A 5,798-nucleotide genomic window follows, 5' to 3' on the forward strand; every position below is an offset into this window, starting at 1 on the left:
TCGTAAAGCTAGAGACTCGTTTGCTTGTTGGAAGTCTTGGTCAAGATCCAGGAGCGTCTGCTTTCCACGGTTGTAGGTACACAGGGAGCACTTTGGTACGAACCAGTGTCAGTATGTAATCACAAAAGAGAAGACTATAGGTAATGCGGTTAATAGAGCTCGAAAGATTTTTAAAAAATTCGATTTCGAAGAAAGCATTTGCACTCACGACTAACATCACAGGCGTATTCAGTAATCTTCGGTGGCCTGCGATGTTCACACCCCTCGAAAACCTCTGGGCCTTCGGACATGTACAGAGTTCTTTCTCTTATTGACGTAGCGTTCAACGGCTTGCGGGGTAAAGGAATTTAATCAAAAAAATTACCAATATCTGACCCAGGGCTCCATAAATCGTCTGTTGCTTTGGGGTCTTAGTACTGAAGCCTCTGTAAGACGGACGAGTATTGTTGAAGGTGTTGTCATACTTGGACGGTGTACATGCAGTTGTCTCTGCGCTCTTCAAGACGAAACTTGAGGAATAGAAGAACGATGTGCTTCTTCAGACGTAGTGGTGGTGCGCAAGCAAGGGACTATCAACACACACCCATAAAACTTCGTAACTTCTTCTGATGGGAAGACACTCTGCCACGATAAATGTTCTTGCCTGAGGCTTGATGGGATCGCTATAAAACGCAGCACTGTTTGCAGGTGTCTAGACGAGAAAAGGAACTTCCTTGCACACGTAAAATCTGTTACTCAGGAAGCGGCCAGTAACTATCTTCACGAGTGCTCTTGTTAGCATTTACAACTAAGAATTGCCGCTGTTTATTGTGCGGTCATATCATGCAGCTATCTTCAATGCTGCTTGCTGTGGGCTTTGCTGCCAGCGTCTGGGTGCATCGCCTTCGACTCGAGAGCTACAGAAGAATGTTTTGGTTGTGATCTTCAGTTCGAAGACTGGTTTGCAACAGCTCTCCATGCTACTCTATCCTTTGGGAGCCTCTTCATCTCCGAATAACAACTGCAACCTACATTCTTCTGAATCTGCTCACTGTATTTATTTCTTGGTCGCTCTCTACCTTTTTTACTCGGCCACACTTCCCTCCAGTACTAACTGATGATCCTTTGATGTCTCAGAATGTGTCCTATTGTCCGATCCCTTCTTTTGGCCAAGTTGTGGGACAAATTTCTTGTCTGCCCATTTCTATTCAGTACCCTCTCATCAGTTACATGATCATCCCATCTACTCTTCAACAAGCTTCTGTAGCGCCACATTTCGAAAGCTTCTATTCCCTTTGTGTCTAAACTATTCATCGTCCAAGCTCACTTCCATATATAGCTACCTCCAGACAAAGACTTTCTTTCTAACACTTAAATCTACATTAGATGTTAACAACTTTCTTTTCTTCACAAATGCTTTTTTTGCCATTGCCCGTCTACATTTTATAACCTCTCTACCTTCGCCAAAATAGCAAAACTCATCTGCTACTTTAAGTGTCTCGATTCCTAATCTAATTGCCTTAGTATCACCTGATTTAATTCGACTACATTCCATTATCCTTGTCTTGCTTTTGTTGGTGTTCCTTTTATATCCTCCTTTCAAGACACTGTCCATTCCGTTCTGCTGCTGTTGCAAGTCCTTTGCTGTCTCTGGTAGAATTACGTCATAGGCACATCTTAAAATTTTTGTTTCTTCTCGCTGTACTTTGATTCCCACTCACAAGCTTTCTCTAAGGCTACACATGCTATAAACTTAGGATTTTCTATCCTTAACCTACCTTCTAAGATAAACTGCATACACAGTATTGCCTTGCGTGTTCTTACATTTCTCCGGAACCCAAACTGATCTTCCCCGTGATCAGCTTCTACCAGATTTTCATTCTTCTGTAAAGAATTCGTGCTAGTTTTTTGCAGTCATGACTTACTAAACTAATAGTTCGGTAATTGAGGGTTGAATAACACTTAGGTGGTATTTTGTTCTACTTATTTTCGTTTGTATGAACTAGTTTTAGGCTTATTAGGCCATCTGCAGATCCGAATATGGCCTAATAAGCCGAAAACTAATTCATACAAATAAAAATCAATAGAACAAAAAACCGCTTAAGTGTTATTCAACCCTCAATATGGAATTGTTCTATCAAGAAGCGACGGAAGAATCCATAAACAATAGTTCGATAATTTTCACACCTGTCAGCGACTGCTTTCTTTGGGATTGGTATTAATAGATATTTCTTGAAGTCTGAGGGTGTTTCTCCTGTCACATACATTTTGAACACCAGATGCAAGAGTATTGTCATGGCTGGCTCTCCCAAGGCAATCAGTAGTTCCGACGATATATCGTGTACTTCCGGAGCATTGTTTTGACTTAGATCTTTAAGAGCTCTTTCAAATTCTTCTCGCAGTATCATATCTCCCATCTCTTCTTCAACTGCGAACCCTTCCTTTTCTCTAATATTGCCTTCAAGTTCATCTCCCTTGTAATAGACCCTCTATATACTCCTTCCACCTTTCAGCTTTCCTTTCTATGCTTAGTACTGGTTTTCCATCTGTGCTCTTGATATTCATACAGCTGCTTTTCTTTTCCCCAAAGGCCTTTTTAATTTTCCTGTATTCGGTATCTGTCTTTCGTCTAGCGAAATATGCTCCTAAATCATTACATTTTTTGTCTAGAGTTTCCGGATTTGCCATTTTGCACTTCCTGTCAATCTCATGTTTTAAGAGCTTGGATTCCCTTTCGCCAGGTTCATTTACTGCATTCTTAAATTTTCTCCTTTCATCAGTTAAATTCAATCTGTCTTGTGTTATCCAAGGATGTGTACGAGGCCTTGTCTTTTTACCAATTTGATCCTCCGCTTATAACACCGCAACTCTGTGGAGGATTATACATTTTCTACGTGTTTTACGAAATTTGTTTTATTAGTTGTGCTGGATATTATTGTTGTAAATATGTTGTCATGTTACAAATGCTATTTGTTATTTGAGAAAGAGACTACGCATGGGATATTAACATTTTGTAAGTAGACACGTTGGCCTAATCAGGGAAAAGCTATTTTCAAAGAGTACATAAACTGTAGCCAAAATGGCTTCAAAAACTGTAAATGCATTATCGCTGGGCGTGCGAGCGCACCAAAAAAGTAGCAGTTCGGAGTCGCGAGGAGACTGTTGTTGTCGTTGGTTGTGTGTATTCGCCAGTGTGGCTCTGCAAAGGTGAAGAGATAAATTTCTGCTTCCGAAGTGTGGAGCAGTGAAAACTGGAATGGTTGTTTCGGCGGATGTTTAATAAAGGCAAGCTAAGTGTATGGCATTTAGTGGGCACAGTGCAAATGCACCAAGAGTAATGTAAATAACATCACAGTACTGTGGGCCCGTGTTATTGGCTATGGTATGGCAAGAATATCAACCTGTGCCCTATTGTACCATTAAATGAAGCCGATCAATAAATCAACGGCATCATAAAGTAAAGTAAGGTTCAAATGGTTCAAATGGCTCTGAGCACTATGGGACTCAACTGCTATGGTCATAAGTCCCCTAGAACTTAGAACTACGTAAACCTAACTAACCTAAGGACATCATACACATCCATGCCCGAGGCAGGATTCGAACCTGCGACCGTAGCGGTCGTGCGGTTCCAGACTGTAGCGCCTTTAACCACTCGGCCACTCCGGCCGGCTAGTAAAGTAAGGCCTAGACTTTTTATAACTAGAAGTGTAATAGGATGACCAGCGTAGTCGTTATCCAAGTAGTATCCATCCTACCCCTTTGTACAAACCGAGATAATCAGAAAATGAACTGAAAAGAACATTAATTTATTAGATTATCAAAACATAATTTATCCAACTTTTCGACAACTACGTAATAAATAAATCTTTGGCTGTAGTACGAATAATTTTAGAAATAGAATGATGCAAAAGCCAGTATTAATTCATTTGTTAAAAATAGAGTAACTTTCATAATAAAAAATTGGGGGTAAATCTTAACGTAACTTGGACACTGAATTTCCCTGTCAATGAACAGCTTCTAATTTATAGCTTATGACATAATTTATAACTTTTATTACAAAGAAATATCAGAGTAACTGATAGGTAAATGACAGTCCTTACCAATAAGTATATTCAAACAATCTTTCTGCCTGCTACAGTTACAACAATCAGTATTACGGTAAGTAACGTAACAAAAAGTTTCCGTCCACAGCCAGTAAACTACCTTACTTTAATTGATCTTTGAAAATTAATGTAATATGTTGTATGTGTTTGCTATTTTATTATTATCTACTATGACGTGTGGTGTGACGTACTTGAGATAATGTGTTAGGTACTGTTCCTAACTCATGACGGCAATAACTGTTCTTACATAAGACTGCTTACGAGTATAAAGTTCAGTTTCAATTTAATTATTCTTGTTGCGGTGAGGAACTGGCGACCTTTGTTTATTTTTATTAATGACATACTTTGAAAAACTTTTTTCCAAATTTTCCACTAACTACTATTAATTAAAAATTAGTTTACGTAATAAAAATACCTGAAGTTAACCGAAATTTGTTTCTAATCGTCATTGCTAAAGTACTGAGCAGTGGCGATTCGATTATAACACCATCTACTTCTCTCGATTTTGCATTATTCTTCGGAGTAGATGCCTTTTCCCCACAGATTAGGGACTTTAGGTACACGATCATACAGAAAAGCCTAATTAACCGGAGAGGTAGGAGAGTTATACGCTGTCTTCACTATTTCATCTCTTACAGCTAACCATTCGTCTTCTACATTATTCCTTCCTCCTCTTCTAGTTAACTGTTGCCTAATACTCTCTCTGAAACTCTGAACAACAGCCAGTTCTTTCAACTTATCCAGGTCCCGTCTTTCTTCAGTTTTAATCTACAGTTTGTAATCAATAAATCGTGGTCAGAGTCCACATCTGCCTATGGGAACATCTTACAATATAAAATATGTTTCCTAAATCTCTGTCTAACCATTATATAATGAATCTGAAATATTCCGGAGTCTCCAGGTCTCTTCCACGTATACTGCCTTCTTTTATGATTCTTAAACCGAGTGCTAGCAATGATTAAATTATGCTCTGTGCAAAATTCTGCCAGGCGGGTTCCCCTCTCATTCCTTTCCCCTGTCCATATTCACCTACTATTTTTCCTTCTCTTCCTTTTCTTGCTATCAAATTGAGCAAGGTGGTCAGTGGTTAGCACACTGGGCTCGTAATTGAGAGGAAGACGTTTCAAACCCACGTCCGCCGTCCGGAATCAGGTTTTCCGTGGTTTCCCTACATCGCTCCAGGCAAATGTCGGAATGGTTCTTTTCAATGGGCACAACTGATTTCCTTCCCCATCCTTGACACAATCCGAGCTTGAGTTCCGTCTCTAATGACCTCGATGTCGACGGGACGTTAAACCTAATCTTCCGCCTTGCTTTATCCTACTATCAAATTCCTGTCGCCCATCAGGATTAAATTTTCGTTTCCTTTAACTATCTTAATAATTTCTTTTATCTTATCGGACATTTCTTCATTCTCTTCATCGTCTGCAGAGCTATTTGGCATTTAAACTTATACTGCTGTGGTAGGCGTGGGCGTTGTGTCAATCTTGTTATCGAGTTCGACACATGTTAGGTCGTTGAAGTTTTCTTCGTTTCCCTATAAAAAGAGTCACGGCCATAATGCAGCACCTATAAATGTTACAAATTGCATGCATACGTCGTAAAATTCGCCACCTTGTATGCTATAACTTGGTGAAAATAGCGTTTTGATATATTCACTAATTCTGGATATATTTGGAGTGGCTTATCTGAGCTGCCTAACCCTCTATAAATGTG

Source organism: Schistocerca piceifrons, chromosome 5, assembly GCF_021461385.2.
Source record: "Schistocerca piceifrons isolate TAMUIC-IGC-003096 chromosome 5, iqSchPice1.1, whole genome shotgun sequence".
Taxonomy (NCBI): domain Eukaryota; kingdom Metazoa; phylum Arthropoda; class Insecta; order Orthoptera; family Acrididae; genus Schistocerca; species Schistocerca piceifrons.